The 17413-nt window shown below is 46.1% G+C and overlaps 1 pseudogene; it reads left to right on the top strand.

The window, feature by feature from the left end:
* The window catches only part of LOC144153383 (sodium-coupled monocarboxylate transporter 1-like), a 101018-nt pseudogene that overhangs the window by 70752 nt on the left and 12853 nt on the right, over nt 1-17413 (top strand).

Below are 17413 nucleotides of genomic sequence, written 5' to 3'. Positions count from 1 at the left end.
AGGGAAATTGGCCAGGATTGGCAAAAAAAAACACACACACACACACTCCACCGTTTGCCGTAATCGTGGCAACGCTTGCTCGGAACTAGAAATACACGTCATAGCGTACGCTCTTCCAAGGTGATATCCAATGATTATCACAAAAAAAATATAAAGGACGCTCACAATTATAGCAACAATGATCTTGTAAATGTCGTTGCGGCCGCGAATAAGAAGCCACTCGGCTGCAATTGTGGACCTAAACTGTCGTGACAGTCGTGAAGGTTTCATACAGCTTTGACACCTACAAGTCTTACACGTTCGTGTGAGCTTCTCTGGCCTTTTGTATCCATAAAATAGTTTCCCAAGTGAATAACAGTAGTTTTACTGACTACATACCTGGCTGGCTCAGTGGCTTGTTGACTGAATGACTGACGCATTCAATAATTCATTATATGACCTACGGAGTTTTGTGACTTACTGAAGAGCTTGTTGGGTAATTGACTGTCCCACAAACCTAGGAATGAGCAAGTCAGTCTGTGGGTTCATTGACTGAACGTATAGAAAGCGACCCTGTAACAGATAAATTCTTCATAACTAGTGGGAACATTGGCGCCTGGGGAGTTAAACTTTAGGGTTAGATTGCTGTTATGGCGCAGGCACTGACTAAATTAGAAGTTTTAGAAATGGCTTACCTAACATAATATTAAAGAGAAAACGTTTTATCAAAATTCTCTTAACTCGCACGTCGCTGAGATATCAAAGTAGTTTTTTGTTTGTCTTGAAAACCTATTACAACTTGTAAAACTGTGTCTAAAGCCACATGAATGTCTAAGTCCGTAATTAAAGACCTACAAATGTCTAGGAAAAGGAGCAGGAATAAACTTCATATAGGCGTCTAAATTGAAAAAACATCATCCACTCCTCCGTCCATAGACGACTATAGGTATTCACCACTTTTGCAGCATAACCTCAGGAACTCTCAGGTATGCACTCCGTAGGCCTAAACTCTGGGTGTGGGTTCTACGGTGTGAATCAGGACCTGCAGCGTGACGTACAGTGGGTACGTTTTCGAGTGAGGGCTGGTTGAAGGTGTTAAACCTTAAAATGGGGTGTGAAGCCTAACGTCCTTACCTCAAAATGCGACGTTATGCGTAATGTCCTGCAGCTAACAGCATTGCGGCATGTAGAGCAACGTCATTATCATCGTATGTCGAGATGCGGGTAGCGGCTGTCGACGTTTACCAGAAAAGATGACGTTATGCCTGTATACGTCCCTGATTTGCGCGGCTTTGTTACTTCCGCACTCTGCTCCACTTCAACTTTAGCGAAGGGGGCCTAATGGAGCTACTAATATGTTTCGCAGGACAGCATATTTTTCTACACTTCACGCACGATCATCATCATCGTCAAGGAAAGTTCGCTTTTCTGTAGTACGTTTTCGCCTACGGACATTAAGAATGAGAGGCGGGAAGCTTCTCTTTAAAAATGTTATGGGCTGCGTTTTAATCGTCGAAAGGACGTGTTTTACAGACAGATTCCGCAATTTTTTTGAGCGAGTGATATAGTAGTGTTTTTTATCTCACAAATAAAAACTCAATTAGCAGCCCCCCCCCCCTATTCCGGAGTGATAGCCAGATTTTCTTATAACAAACATTAAGGAAAGGGAACGAAATTTTAACATTCCTATCACCAACAAGCTGCGAATGGCTGGTTCATTGTGTGGGAGTTGAACTTAATCCTTGAACCTGGAAACGCCGAGACCAAGTTTTGATCATGGCCTAGAAGCTCAATCAGTATTATTTACAGCGGTAAGGAGTAGTAACAGATGAAGACAGGATGGTTTTTCCTCTTTGCTTAGCTCTATGAGTGTGCACAAAGTAATTTAAGCGTTTGTGAGGAGCAACGCCTGAGAGTGCAAATCTGATTTGGGGGCGAAATGACGTGTTTGTATATATTTAAGGGTGGGTTAAACCTGTGGATATATCCAACTCTCCCGCATCACTGCGTGTTGCCTGTTGTGATTGTGCAGTTTCTTGTGGGGGTGAGGAAGATATTGTGAATTAAGTTGTCACCACAGTTTTTTTGTCATAAAAGTGGTCACGCATGTTTTCTTACTCAGGGTTTGTCCGCCCGAGCAGTGCGGAAGAATCTATACTTAGGCCAGAATTACGATAGGAACTACCCAATTAGTAAGGAAACGCGTTCTTCCTTTTCAGGCCTGACAACACATTTCTCCTCTTCCGACTGTCGTACTACTGCGCCAGTTTCTTCGCAATTTTCGCAACTGTTCTTATTGGAGTGCTTGTCAGTGCAATCACAGGTAAACGTTTGAAGGGAATTAGAAACGCCTTATTTTTGGACAGTTCTGGGGACAACCTCGAACAAGTCATCTTTCCTAAAATGCACAGTTAAAAAGTCTGATAAAAAAGCCCTCCAGCGTGGCTGAAATCTTAGCTTCGTTTTAGTCATCCAGAAAAAAATGACAGTGATGTGTCATGTGAACGTCGTTCTCTATTAGTAGTCCAGTTAGTAGTCGAGAAAATGTTTTGCAATGTGACAGATGAATTAGACCCTTTGTAAAGTTTATTCTTTTTCTCGATGCTTTGGAGCCCTCGTTAACATTCTAAGTACAATTTTAGATGCCTCAAATGTTATTGAGTGCGACTTACCTAAGGACTTAATATTGCACACTATAAAGTCGTAATATTTGTTTGGCATCGAAGCTGCATGGTTCTCGATACCGTAAAATAGGCTAGGAATTTTCTCAAAACGTTGCTTGAAAACACAATTCACGTTTGTGTTTACCATTTCAGCCGTATTCGTTAACAAAGGTCCAATAAGGTATCTTCGTCGTAGAGTTGCCTCTGTGTTTAACCACTTTATAAAACGAGGGTCCATGGGCCTGTTGTACCTAGCATAGCCGTTCCGTGCATTTTTCTGATTGAAAGCCATAAATGGCAGTGTAATCTCCTACACGTACAGTGTAAGGGATTACGTTCAGTTTATTCGCCTATAAAATATAGCTATTAATTACTTCGAAGGGTATATAAAGGAAAGTATAATAGTGCATTGTTCACTGCATTTTATTTCAATGCGGATAACGTTTAGTTTTACCATGCATTGGAATAGCAGCGAGCTGTGCACTTCGGAGTGCATCGATCACTTTTGGAAGCCTTTTTAATGCGTTCACTTCGGTCCAGGTGAAATGGAAACTAAATTAGAACAGCAAGATCTGTGCAGTGACGTCCTCTCCAGAATGTTCCACAAGCCCGAGCAGTTCCCGCACGGAGAAGCAAATCAGGTACAAAGATTGACGGTTGTGGTGCTTACAGTATATGCAAAATTTTTTGTATGTTTTGTTGTTCCAGGCACTGGTGGAGGCAGTCTTCAAAAATAAAAATCCAGATGTTGCCCCTGATGACGAAAATTTCGAAACTGCGCGACAGACACACGGACATAATTCACTATTACATTTAGCGCACTTTGGACTACGCAATGTTGTCGCGTTATTCTTGGCGGTCACTACTTATGTACTTGACTCTTCGGGGAAGATATGGGTATTCGATGAGTGCGCGTGTTGTTGGGCAGGGTGACAAATAAATTTTCAAGTAGTATCACTGCTGTCACTCAATAAATGGCGATGGAATGTCGCAATATTAGGGGCGCTACCATGAAGCACCAGAAAGCCACATCTTCATCACTCCAGCGGTTGACACCTGAGTGAATATTAAAAAACATTATCATTTTTACTAAGAACTGCTTTTCATAGTTTGCTATATTGACGAGACCATTATACAGATGGGGAACCGGGGAGTGAATGATTTTAATGGGAAATCTAAAAGTCATACCAACATACCGACGAGGGTAGAGGGGACGCAAATCAGCAGTAGCCTCGTTGGTATAGCAACGCAACGCTAATCGGAACGTAGTGGGTGCGGATAGCACGCGGTGAACGTGTTTTTCTGCGCTTCATTTCTAGCTTTCAAACATATACAAAATATATATCTACTTCAAGAAGAAAAATTCGGAACATATCGCCAGTGCCTTCTTTGTGAGCTTTACTGCTAGCCTTCCGTTTTTTGTTTCTTCAACGCACACCTCAGCTCCAATTACTCCCCGCTGAAAAAAGGAGCCATACTTGGCGACTCAAGGCGAGGCGAGGACGAGCGGGTCGTAATACGGCTTAAGGCGCTGAACATGAGCAGTCTCGGGGCCACGGCGACGACGATCTGTAGGAGGAGTGACCGGCTCAACGACGTAATTTACGGGTGAAGTTCGCTCGACGACTCGGTAGGGTCCCTCGTATTCAGCTTGTAGTTTGCTCGAAAGGCCGGGGTTTCGGACGGTGTCCAAAGCCAAATGATGGAGCCAGCAGCGGATGTAGGAGCTCCTCTGGAGGCGTCGTGGCGGGAATTGTGACGCGTTTGGTCTGAAGTAGTAAACGATCTCGCCAGTTGGCGGCACTATTCTGCATGCTTGGCGAATTCCGAGACTGGTGCAAACTTTGACGCATCCGGGCGGTATGGAAGTATAGTGTCCAATGTACACGATGGCTCACGTCCGTATGACAAAAAGAACGGCGAGAAGCCCGTGGCTGTCTGCGGCGCCGTATTGTAGGCGTAAGTGACGAAAGGCAGGACTAAATCCCAGTTGGAATGGTCGGGAGAAACGTACATTGAGATCATGTCGCCTAATGTATGGTTGAAGCGCTCTGTCAGTCCGTTGGTTTGCGGGCGATAGGAGCTCTTTCTAGGAACGACTCGGCATTCGGTCAGCAGCGCCTCCACAACGCCTCACAAGAAGACGCGTCCCCTGTCACTGAACAATTCTCTCGGCGCTCCATGGCGTAGTATGAAACGTTGAAGGAGGAACGATTTCTGTTTCTGCGGCTGTTTCTGCATACCTCGCGAGGTGGTCAACCGCGTTGATAATCCATCGGTTGCCGGTAGTCGTGGTGGGGAGCGGACCATATATGTCGATGCCGACACGGTGAAAAGGGCCAGGCGGACATGGTAGCGGCTGCAGCGGGCCGGTTGGGTGTTGAGGGGGAGACTTATGAAGCAAGCAATATGTACACGAGCAGATATACTTGGTCCCTAACGTGTACATTTCACGCCCGTAGTAACGCAAATGCAAGCGCTTGTATGTTTTGAGCATCCCAGCGTGCGGGCACGTTGCTTCAGCGTGGTAGTGGGAGAAGAAATCAGAGCGCAGATGCCCACGGACGACGAGTAACCATTTCCGGCCCTCAGATAAATAGTTGCGGTGCGAAAGATGGTCGCCCCGAAGGGCGCAGTGCGAAGCTTGGCGGGGCAGCGAACGAGAGGCGGCAACTGCTGACGGACTCGACAAATATTGACGGACAGAGGCGATCCACGGATCTTTACGCTGTTCCGCAGCCGTGCCAAGGGAGTCTAGAGACGCCATATCTGATGTATATGAACTGTGATCTTCCCACCCCACGGGTGATCTGGACAGGGCATCACCATAGGTACGTCTGCATCCGGACCGGTATACGACACGAATGTCGTGCTCCTGCAGGCGAAGAGCCCAACGACCGAGTCTGCCGGAAGGGTCGTTGAGTGAAGACAGCCAGGAGAGCGCGTGGCGGTCCGTGACGACGTTGATTGGACGACCGTTAAGGTAAGGGCGAAACTTGTTGATCTCCCAAACGATCGCCAAACATTCTTTCTCTGTTACAGAATAATTCCGTTCCGCCTTCGTCAGAATGCGGCTGGCGTATGCGATGACGTATTCATGGAATCCAGGTTTCCGCTGAGCGAGCACGGCGCCATAACTGACACCACTCGCGTCAGTGTGCACTTCAGTAGGTGCAAGCTGGTCAAAATGGCGCAGTATGGGGGGCGCCGTAAAAAGGCGCCACATGGTCACAAATGCGGTGTCACAAGCAGGCGACCACTGGAGACGTTTCTTGTGTCCGCTGAGGAGCTGCGTTAAAGGGGCGGTGATGTGGTAAAATTTCGGACGAATCGGCAAAAATACGAACATAAGCCGATAAAGCTTCGGAGATATTTCAGAGTGGCCGGTTTGGGAAACTCTGCCACTGCATGAAGCTTGTCCGGATCTGGAAGGATGCCGTCTTTGGACACAACATGGCCCAAAATTGTTAGATAGCGAGCAGCAAAGTGGCACTTCAGATTCAGTTGCAAGCCGGCTGACGCGAGGCAGGTCAACACTTGCTTAAGGCGCTCGAACTGCCTGTCAAAATCTGATGAAAACACAACAATGTCATCCAGAAAACACAACAATGTCATCCGGGGGAATGTGCGTATCTTCGGAAACAGTTAGCTTGGTCGGCAGCTCGTTCTGCGGTGGCTCGTAGAACGGTAGAAGTTCAACTTGCAAACGTACGCAATGGATTATGGCATGATGTCGGGATAGGAAGTACCAGACGAGGATGATGTCGTGGGATCATGATGGGGGAACAATGAATTCGAGGACGTATGTGACGTCTTGGAATAGCGCCCCAGCGGTACACATTGCCAATGGTTTAATCGCTTGCGCGCTTGCAGTCCGAAGGGTAAGGTGTGATAGAGGCGTCGTAACTTTACGTAACGAGTTGGGTAGACGTTAACTCAACACCAGTCTTGTACACATTCCTCCAAAACAGGAACGAAAGCTCGTTTTTCGTTCCTTCACAATTTTGAAACGAGTTCCCCTTACAAGTTCCTTTATTGCGAAAGGAACACGTTCCAGTTCAACTTCGAACATCGGAACTTGTCGTTACATTAACGTTACATTCCATTTTTCAAATTGAAATACTGTGTCGAATTACTGAGGCGCAATAAAGTCAACAATTTAAAAGCGACATAGAACCACGTATATTATACGAATATGAACACCGCCAGCAACAGATTATCTTGAGATAAAAATAATCGAAAGAAACGCTCCTACACGATTTTTTTTCAGGGAGCCCCGGACAAACTCCAGACATGTTTTCACTTCGGTCTTATAAATCATATGCAAATAAAAAGTTACCCACATGCAGGAACGTACTTAAATGTCTTGCATAAGAAACCGCGTCGAAGGGAAGAATACACAGGCCTTCAATGAATGCTGATTCAATATTACAGTTTATTTAAAAAAAAACCTTACAGGCCCCTTTGCAGGGAATTTAGTAGGGGGGTTACAAAAGTGAATCTTTGGGTATCGTACAACACAAATTTGCAAGTAACAGAAGAGCAGAACGAGGAATGACTACGAGGTTCGCAATCCACGTTTAGGTCGGAAGTCAACAACAAGAAAATAAAATAAAAGCCAACAGCGCAGTCGCACACGAAATCAACGCACAAGAATTACAAAGTATGCCGAAACCAATTAGGGTGGTAAATAAAGAAAACAACCAAAGATAGCCAAGTATGGAAACGCGACGCACAATCCAGTTGCTGTGGTTAGAAATACGCATAAGGGAAAAGCACTGGAAATAAGACTGAGCCTATTCACGTGCGTAAAAACACTTACACTATAAAAAAATCGCGCCAATCCACCCCGTGAATGTGGTTGGAAAGCAAAGCTGTAAACGGCACCCATAACGATTACCCATACGACGTCACTTAAATTCACTCACACCGCTCTACAAATAGCACAACCAGGGAGGAGTGTAATGAACTTAACCACACCATTTATTACTTCAAAGAGATATTCTTGGTAAAGTTAAATCACTGCGTGATGCATGAACGGTGTTTGGTTGAGTTGTATTGGTGTAGCACAAGAGTGGAAACTTTTTTTATAAAATTAATTTAAGCTCCAGCCCGGTGTTAGACGATCTGACTTCTCCGTCTCTGCGCCGCGGACGGAGGCGACGAGATTTGCGGCAGAGAAGGAGCAGGAGAAGGAAGAAATACTTCTGTTCAGATTTCTGAACGGCCCAGAGTGCAGCCCTGGGGAGTGATTCCTTCTTTTTTGGGGCCCATACGCAGCCCGCGCGGCCTGTGTTCTGTCCACCCGCTGAAGCTGGGTAGGTAGAGAGGGCCTGTACAGCAGCATCTCCCATTGCCCTTCTTGTGTAGTTGACGGAAAGAGAGGAGGGTGCTCAGGGCTAAAGTCGCACACCCCGATTACGGGGCGGAGTGTTCCTACTTCGGAGCAAAATTTACATTCAGCCTCGTAGCGATTCGGATACATTAAGTGAAGAGGCGTAGGCTGTTGGAAGGAGCCTGGATTTTATGAGCCGTAGGGTAGTTTGTTGTTCTCTGGAAAGGTCAGGGTACGGCGAAGGTACGGTCTGTCTGACAAGGCGATAATGCTGGGTTATCTCCATGAACGTGACAAGCTGGTGACTGTCCTCGTGCAGCTCCATAGAACGGGAGGTGAAAGCGCAGGCTTGTTGGGTTGGCGTATTTGTTGCTCTCCATTGAAGCGTGAAGGGGGTCCAGATGAGCTGAATGGAACCGTTTGGGGAGTGGTTTTTAGCACGCGCAGTGCAGGTCAGGACACCTAACCCGACTGGTAATTCCAGTAGGCTTGCTGGGAATCGGTAACTAGCCTCCGAACTCCTGGTTGAGCGAGAGCCAAGGTGATGGCTGCCTCTTCTGCTGCCGTAATTTCTTGGGTCCTAAGCGAGGTACACGGAAGGAGGTTGGTTCTGGAGGCAGCCACGATGATGGCGTATTGCTGTCCTCGATGTTTGGAGGCGTCTGTGTAGATAACTGCATGATCCCCACCGAGGGTGGCGTTTAGCGCTTGAGCCTGTGCTTTTCGGTGAACCCTCGTCATGTGAGGGGTTCATATTTCTAAGCAAAGGGAGCATCTTTAGTTTTAGTCGCCAAGAGTCTGGGAGAACGTCAAGCGGAGTGACATTCTGGGCTGCCCAGCCAATCTGGTGAAGCATGCGGTTACCAACCGCAGTTCCGAGTCGGACCTTCTGGTTAGAAAGATGGCCTTCTTCCAGCTCTTCCACCGTGTTGTGGAGCCCCGTGATAAACAGCCTCTGTGTAGACGCACTCATGAGAAGACCAATGGCCTGCTCGACCGCCTTTCTAAGCATTATGTAAAGCATCTTAATGTCTTCCTTGTCGAGAAGAAGACAGGGGGTTGACGTAAGTGACTCTCGAGAGGACAAAAGCTTCAATTAATCGAAAGGTAGCGGATTCCTTTAGGCCTCGCTTCTTGGTGGCAACTCGCCTGATCATGTGTATGATTGGATTAATGCTGTTTTTGAGGCGCTGCAAGGATACATCACTCTTGGTGTTGGCCTGGAAATGTAGGCCCAGGATCTTGATGCAGGGGCTTGGAATGATGGCCTGGCCATCAAGGAGTATTTTAATGTATTCCTTGGTTTGGTGTGAGGGCGGACGACAAGTAGCTGTGATTGTTTACGTGAACACTGCAGGCCACAGGCTTTAGCCTGTTGGCGTACTAGAAGTGAAATGCCATTCATTGGTGTGAGCTTCCTTTAATTTTTGTAACTCAGCACATGAGCAAGGTGCGCACAGGGCCGCTAGATGGGCGTGAGTGGTCGCGTGACGCTTTGACGTGGCATTCAGCAATAACGCAGGGGGTAAACCCGTAGATGTGCTTGGTGAGTACACCACCTGTCTTCATCGTCTTCGTGTGGGCTCGTAGCTAAATCGGTAAGACAACAGGCTCTCGCTTTGTTAGTCTATTAGTTCCACGTTCGATTCCCGGTGGTGCCAGTGAATTCTTTTATTTGTTCGCTGGAGTTTCTGGTGACACCAACGGTCGCGAAAGAACCCTTGGAGGGTAGAGGTAGAAAGCTTTGCTTTAAAAATATAGTCGGACACAAAGTGCTACGCTATAAAGAAAAACTAACAACAACAAATAAATAAAAAGTAATAAGAAAACACGAAAACACGTTCCGCAGTGCAGAAACAACAGATTTTCTGCTTCTTTAGGCCGAAAAATGTTAACTGCATAACAAAGGTACAGGATATGGCAGAAGAGAAAAAAAAATGCAGAAATAAATAAAAATTGTGAGAACAACTAGGGGGGAAAATGCCCAAATGCATAGTCGCAACTAAGTAGAGTTCCTTCTTTGAACTCAGCAAGAATTACATCTCGATGTTGCAGTCAGACACACGAACACGTTTTTTCTTCAACACTTCGTTAGCAATGTTGAAGAGTCGTTCCACGGAAGTGCTTGAAGGTACTGACGTGTTTTACCTGAAAAGTTGGTCCAGTCCCTATAAGTTTTTCATCTGAGACAGGGGTAGTCAACTGGTACCAGCAGGTACCGAGACAGCTGATCCTGTGCCTCGGCTAGAAGGGTTTGCTGCCCGAAGGAAAAAAATCCTCGAGCGCGGATGAGGTGGGAAAATCTGCGCTGGATGGCTCCAGCTCAGTGTGGCAGCAGTGTTTGCGGCTGGTGTGCGCTCCACTCATCCCGTCCTTCCTACCCAGGTTGGTCTCTGATACCGGCAAGGCTCGTGCGAACAGCTTCTGGAGGGACACATGACTGCGGCTGCCATCTACAGCGCATGACCGGCCGACTGCATCACCGTCCAATCAGATCATCGCCGCCTGCCCTGCCCTTTCCTGGACAAGGAGCCTACAAAACAAAGGCTGCAGCGCATCGTGCTTCAGTGTGGCAGCAGTGTTTGCGGCTTGTGTGCGCTCCACTCATCCCGTCCTTCCTACCCAGGTTGGTGCGTTGAACTAGCGTTCTTTTAAACTAGCTTTTTTGCCGTAAACACTGCTGCCCTCAAGTTGCTTGTGATAGCCCGTAGACATGCCGACTAACGCTGAGCTGGCTAAAGAAATCGAAGCGTTTCGAGTTGAAATGGCCGAGATGCGTGAAAGTATGAAATTACTGAACGAGATCTGTGAAGGCGCGAAGAAGGAAAACGAAAATTTGATCAAAGAAAACAAGTCCCTGAAGGTTAAAAACAAGGAGTTGGCTAAGCGTCTGAGCGAACTTGAGCAATATTCACGCTCTAACAACGTGGAAATAAGAGGAGTGCCTGTCCGAAAGGATGAGAACTGCCTTGAGATCGTGCAGGAAATCGGGAACAAAGCAAAATGCCCTATCGGGGCTGCAGACATTGACATCGTTCATCGTGTCCCTGTCAAAAACGGAATACCACACATAATTGCTCGATTCTGCACGAGAGCCAAGAGGGCCGATTTCTGTGGAAAAGCACGGAAGGCACGTTTAAACACTTCCGACATTGGAATTCAATCTCAAAAAGACGAACCCATCTTTATCAACGACCACCTCACTCCAGAAAAAAAACGACTGTTCGCGCAGGCTCTGACCCTAAAGAAAGAAAAAAAACTGGAACTACCTCTGGACAGACAACGGTGTTATCAAGGCCAGGAAAACCGACGACAGTAAAGTGCATCGCATCGCTGACACGGATGACCTGACAATTATATCCTAGGCATGCCAACTGGTTAAGGAGCACTTTTAGTTTCATTATGGCTGCCGATGTCCTCTCTTGCGCTGAAGCAAAACAACTTCTTGATCAATCACCCGCATTCTCGCTCGTGCATCTAAACACTCGTAGCCTGCGTAGGCATTATGACGACCTTGTAGCCTTCCTTTCCATTGTCGACCACTCATTTTCCGTTATTTGCCTATCAGAGACGTGGCTGTCGGCAGGCGAAGGGGATCTATATGCTTTGCCAGGCTATGAATCTGAATATTGTCACCGTGTCACAAATCGTGGTGGCGGATCTGCAGTACTAATAACTTCATCAAAACCATACAAGCGCCGTCAGGATCTGTTCTTTGACAATATTAATTCTGAGTCGGTTTGGCTTGAAATAGAAGCTTCTGCTCTACAAATGAACAATCGCCATACAATCATTGCATCCATCTACCGTTCTCCCTCATCCTCGAATTCCGAGTTTTGCCTGCAGCTTGAAAGAATCCTTGCTACTCTAACCATGGAAAACAAAAACATTATTATTTGCGGTGACGTGAACATAAATATCCTTGATATTAACACTCCAGTTTGTTTGGAATATGTTAGTTGTTTTCTTAGTTTTGGCCTACACTGTCTAATTCACTCTCCGACTAGAAGTGATATGAATGGGTCTAACACATTAATCGACCATGTACTGTCGAATATCTTTGCTGATTCTAAGTCCGGGGTTATTGACTATTTATTTACCGACCATTATCCTGTATTTTTCTGTCTTGATGCCTGTATTCCCACAAAAAATAAGCATAATACCAAGACTGTATTCAATTCAGCGGAATTTGTTGAGAGAGTGCGTAGTGCTGACTGGGACTTTGTTGCACGAGAAGAATGTGGCGAGGTAGCGTTCAATAAATTTTCGGCAAAAATAAGCGCACTCATTGCAGAATGCACAACCACAAGCACCGTCACACATTGGTTTCGTACGCCTAGAAACCCATGAATTACTCCTGGTCTCTTGCATTCCATATCTAAAAAAGAAAACATGCGAAAAAATTAAAATCTCAGCCTTCAAACAGCTCTCTAAAAACACGCTTAAAAAGATATTCAAATCTACTTTCAATGCTGCTCAAGAGGGCCAAGCGCGAGTACTATGAAAAGCAAATAGAAAAGAACGGTACTGATACCAAGAAGAACTGGCAGTTAATAAAAAAATTCTTGAACAGCAGCGAGACCACGTGTTTATCAAAAATAACGCTTGATGGACGTTCCCTTACTGAGCCACTCGATATCGCTAATGCTTTCAGTGATACTTTTGCATCAAATTCCGCCGATTCACTAGTTGACCTTCCTTTTCCAATTCTATCTCCTTCCCCTCAGTCGTTTTATTTACGTCCGACATCTGCAGACGAAGTCTTTCAAATCATGTCATCTCTTAAAACCAAAGGGCCAGGCTTAGATTCCATTCACCCGTCTAGGATAAAGCTCGTGGCACGTGAACTGTCTCCTATTTTAGCTGAAATAATTAACAAGTTGTTGAAAGCAGGTGCATTCCCTGATGCTTTAAAAGTAGGAACAATAACACCTGTGTTCAAAAAAGGTGATCGTTTGTCAACTAATAAGTACCGTCCGATTTGTGTACTCCCTTTCTTTAGCAAAGTAATCGAAAAGCTTTTTTACTTGCGTTTGATGTCCTATCTGCTTAAAATTAACCTACTCTCTTCCCACCAATTTGGTTTTCGACCTGGCTACTGGACAGAGCTCGCCTTGCTCAGCTTTACTGACCGAATTAAACAAGCCATAGACGATGGGTTACTTACTGGAGCAGTTTTTATTGACCTCACTAAGGCTTTCGACACAATTAACCACCGAATCCTTCTACGTAAACTTGAGTCTTTCGGAATTGTGGGTCCCCCTTCGCAGTTCATTCGCGATTATTTAACAAATCGATCACAGGTAGTTTATGTCAATAACATTGCGTCATCTGCTAAACCAGTTACCATGGGCGTCCCTCAAGGTTCAATCTTAGGCCCTCTTCTATTCCTACTTTTTATTAACGACTTACCTAGTTCCCTTAACCATACTAACTGTCTTCTATACGCTGATGACACTACTATTTTCACATCCAAGAAAACAAGTGCTGAACTTGAAAGAAGCTTAAACTCCGATATCTCTAATATTTATCAATGGTGTGTTAACAATCATCTTTATATAAATCCCTCAAAAACTACATTTGTAGTGCTTTCATCCGCACAGAACACATTTCCTACACCAGTTTCCGTATCTCTTAACAACCACATTATTTCTGTATCGGATCACGTGAAGTTCTTAGGCGTAGTACTAGACAAACATTTGAAATATAACTATCATGTACTCTCAATATTAAAAAAAGCTTCTTTTGGGATTCATGTTCTCATTAAAGCCCGCCCTTATTTCCAGCCACGCATTATTTTATCATTATACTACGCCTATATTCATAGCCATTTTTCCTATTGCGTTTCATCCTGGGGTAATACATATGCCAGTCACCTAGAGCCCCTTCAACATCTTCAGAAGCGGGCACTACGTCTGATCGCCTTCGCTCCATTTCAATCGCCTTCTACGCCACTCTTTATTCATTTTTCCGTGCTCCCAATTAATCATTTATTCACTCTGAAGTTAGCTATATTGATGTACCTCCTTATTTATCATCGTCTATGTATTTCAGGGCTATCCACGCAACATCTTGTCAATACTAATTCCACCAGATTTTCAGCCTGTCACAATTTCCTTCTCCCTAAAGTGCGTACCAATTATGGAAAACTAACTCTTAAATTTACAGGTGTATCCGTCTGGAACAACATACCACTTGAAATAAAGTTATGTCCCACATTCTATTCCTTTCGCAAACTCTTTAAAGAGTACCTGATCATAAAACGTGCTGTTTGCTAAATTATACTATCATGCCATTGCCATGCTTCTAATTTATACCATGTTAGTATCTTTTTTACTTACCATACCACGTGCTGTTACACGGAAATTTCCTTGCCTTGTTGTTATGAAATGTTACCCATTCTTTAATTCGTACAAAGTGTTTCCACTGCTTGCTGCGTTCTAATTGCACTAGACTTATTCTCTAACGGAGGTCCCCCCGACAGTTTTCTAACTTCGGGACCTCCTCTGTACTGTAACATTTTATTCATGTAAATGTATACATTCCTGAAATAAAGTTTGATTGATTGATTGATTGATTGATTGATTGATTGATTGATTGATTGATTGATTGATTGATTGATTGATTGATTGATTGATCACCGCAGCCAGCTCTGTCTTTCTTGTCGTTGGTCGCCTTGTGTCGCATAGAACTGTCTGGGATCTATGAGTGCTTAACCCTTGGGATTAAGCAAAAGGCGACAACGAGCTCACGCTTTACTTTTAGGGGTCCATACCTGTAATCGCGAACAATTCCCGGTGACCCGCTCACCTTGCAAATCTGGTCGCCCTTCGATTGACCTCAAAGCCGAGAGTAAGTCCCTCTACAAGAACGCACCCGCGCCTTACGCGCAGTAATGCCGTAATTCATCATCATCATAATCATGAGCGTGTTTGTGTCCACTGCAGTAATTGTGTCCACTGCAATGCGGTAATTAACCCTGATAATATACTGTGGCACCACAAGTTACCTGCAGACCCGCTCGGATTTAGAAAACCTTTCCCCAACAGGGACACTTCTATCGGCCAGATGCGCATCCTGGCCTCCCCAGACAAACGGTGAAAGGTGATAAGAGTGATTGCGGCTGCGCCATTCAACCGTAGAACGCCGGGTAAGCACAACCGGCAAGAAAGCAAGCTGAAGGTGTGCGGTTATTCATCTGTCTTGGGCCTTCGAGGAAGCACATTCCGCTGAAAGACGGGCACATTGGCCAGCCTATACAAAGAGAAACACCGTAGTGACATGTGGATTTTGGTACTCGAGCCTTGGCAGCAAAAACAGCCGATTCATTGCGATGTAACGTTTGCAGAAAGAACGCCGTTCCTGCCGTTCCTTCATAAACCAAAACAAGTTACCGTTACAGTTCCACCGACCCTTAATAGAACGGTGGTGTTCTTGCGTTCCTCCAAAGGGAAAATAACTCCAGGAACACCGTTCCATGGAACGCCGTTTCGTACAACACTATGAGTTTGCCAGCCAGCACAACGAGTAGTGGTCGCTGACGAGCTTAAACGGCCTACCGTAGAGGTATGGCCGGAGCTTGCTGATGGCCCAGACTGCAGCGAGGCACTCTTTCTCGGTTTTGGAGTAATTGGCCTCCACTCTGGAGAGTGTGCGACTTGCGTACGCTAGGACTCTTTCAGCACCGTCCAGCCACTGCACGAGAACCGCGCCGAGACCGACATTACTGACTTCTTCATGTACATCGGTATCGGAATGTTCGTCAAAATGAGCAAAAACCGGAGCTGTTTGTAGCCGGTTTCTCAGGTCGTTGAAAGCGACTTCTTGCTTTTCTTGCCACACAAATGGTTCATCGTCTTTTGTCAGGCGTGTCAAGGGTTCGGCGATGTCCAAAAAAGTCTCAACAAAGCGTCTGTAATAAGCAGAGAGCCCCAGGAAACGACGAACAGCTTTTTTGTCAGCTGGTTTCGGGAAGCCTGCTACAGCCGCCGTCTTCTCAGGGTCTAGGGCCACTCCTTCCGCGATGATAACGTGGCCACAAAAACGCAGATATTTGTACCAAAGTGGCACTTTTCCGTCTTTATAGTTAAACCAGCCGAACCAATAGACTCCAGGACCAGCCGCAGTCTATGTAGGTGTTCTTCGAAGGATGCGGAGAAAACAATAACATCGTCGAGATACACGAGACACGACTGCATTTTTAACCCGGATAAGACAGTATTCATCATTCGCTGGAATGTCGCGGGTACTGAGCAAAGGCCGAACGGGAGAACTTTAAATTCATGCAGTCCGTCAGGTGTGACGAACGCTGTTTTCTCCCGGTCTCGCTCTTCGACCTCAATCTGGCAGTATCGGCTTTTGATTTCTAATGACGAGAAATACCTTGCTTTGCGCAGCCGATCCAGCGCGTCGTCTATGCGCGGAAGAGGGTACACGTCTCGTTTTGTCACGTTGCTTAGCTTCCTGTAGTCCACACAGAAGCGCAGGGTCTTGTCCTTCTTTTCTACCAGCACCACAGGAGACGCCCATGAACATTTCGACGGTTGAATTACGTCGTCTTGAAGCATTTCCTTCACTTGGCTCCGGATGGCTTCCCTTTCTTTGTAGGACACGCGATATGGGAGCTGGTGCACGGGCTTTGTGGGTTTGTCCACGATGATGGATGTTTCGCGACGGGTGTTTGTCGGACCTTCGACGACGTGGAGAAACAATCGCAGAAGTTCGCGCGGAGGTCTGTTAGCTGGTGCTTGTGGGTCAGTGGCAAATCTGGACAGATGTGCACTAACTCCAAAACAGCCTTGGGATCCGAAGCTTCAGTTCCTTCTGTCCCCTTGGTGCACAGATCTGCCAACTGATCGAACTCATGCAGTGAAGCAATGGCAGTTCTTTTTGCAACGTGTTGGACCTCATTTCCAAAGTTTGTCAGAAGGCCGTGTGCGCAACCATCACGCAGGTGTACGAGGCCTCTTGCTACGCAAATTTTTTTTCGAACAGCAAATTGGTGTTCCCTACGGCTAGGCGCTCACAGTTTTCAGATGCGTCTCCCCTTACGAAGACCACGACACTGCTTCGCGGCGGTACAGTTACATCGTTGTCAACCACTCGGAGGGCACAGACTTCTGCACGGTTATTCGCGGCGATGGCGCCTCTCGTCGAGAACGTCACTGTGGATGACTGCAGGTCGATGACAGCTTCGTTCGCTCGCAGGAAGTCCATACCGAGTGTAACATCTCTTTAACCTTGTGGAAGTACGAGGAATTCGCCGACGGAAAAGTAGCCCCGGATGTTAACCCTAGCTGTGCAGCGGCCTGTTGGAGCAATCACATGCCCTCCGGCTGTGCAAACGTGAGGCCCTGTCCACTGCGTCAGTACTTTCTTGAGCTCCTGCACCAGGTTGCTGCAAACGACTGAGTAGTCCGCCCCTGTATCAATAAGA

The sequence above is a fragment of the Haemaphysalis longicornis genome, unplaced genomic scaffold (genome assembly GCF_048455015.1).
Source record: "Haemaphysalis longicornis isolate Haplotype H1 unplaced genomic scaffold, Haemaphysalis longicornis Haplotype H1 scaffold_9, whole genome shotgun sequence".
NCBI lineage: Eukaryota > Metazoa > Arthropoda > Arachnida > Ixodida > Ixodidae > Haemaphysalis > Haemaphysalis longicornis.
Note: the sequence above shows the minus strand (reverse complement) of the source record. Positions and strands in the feature narration are given on the sequence as shown.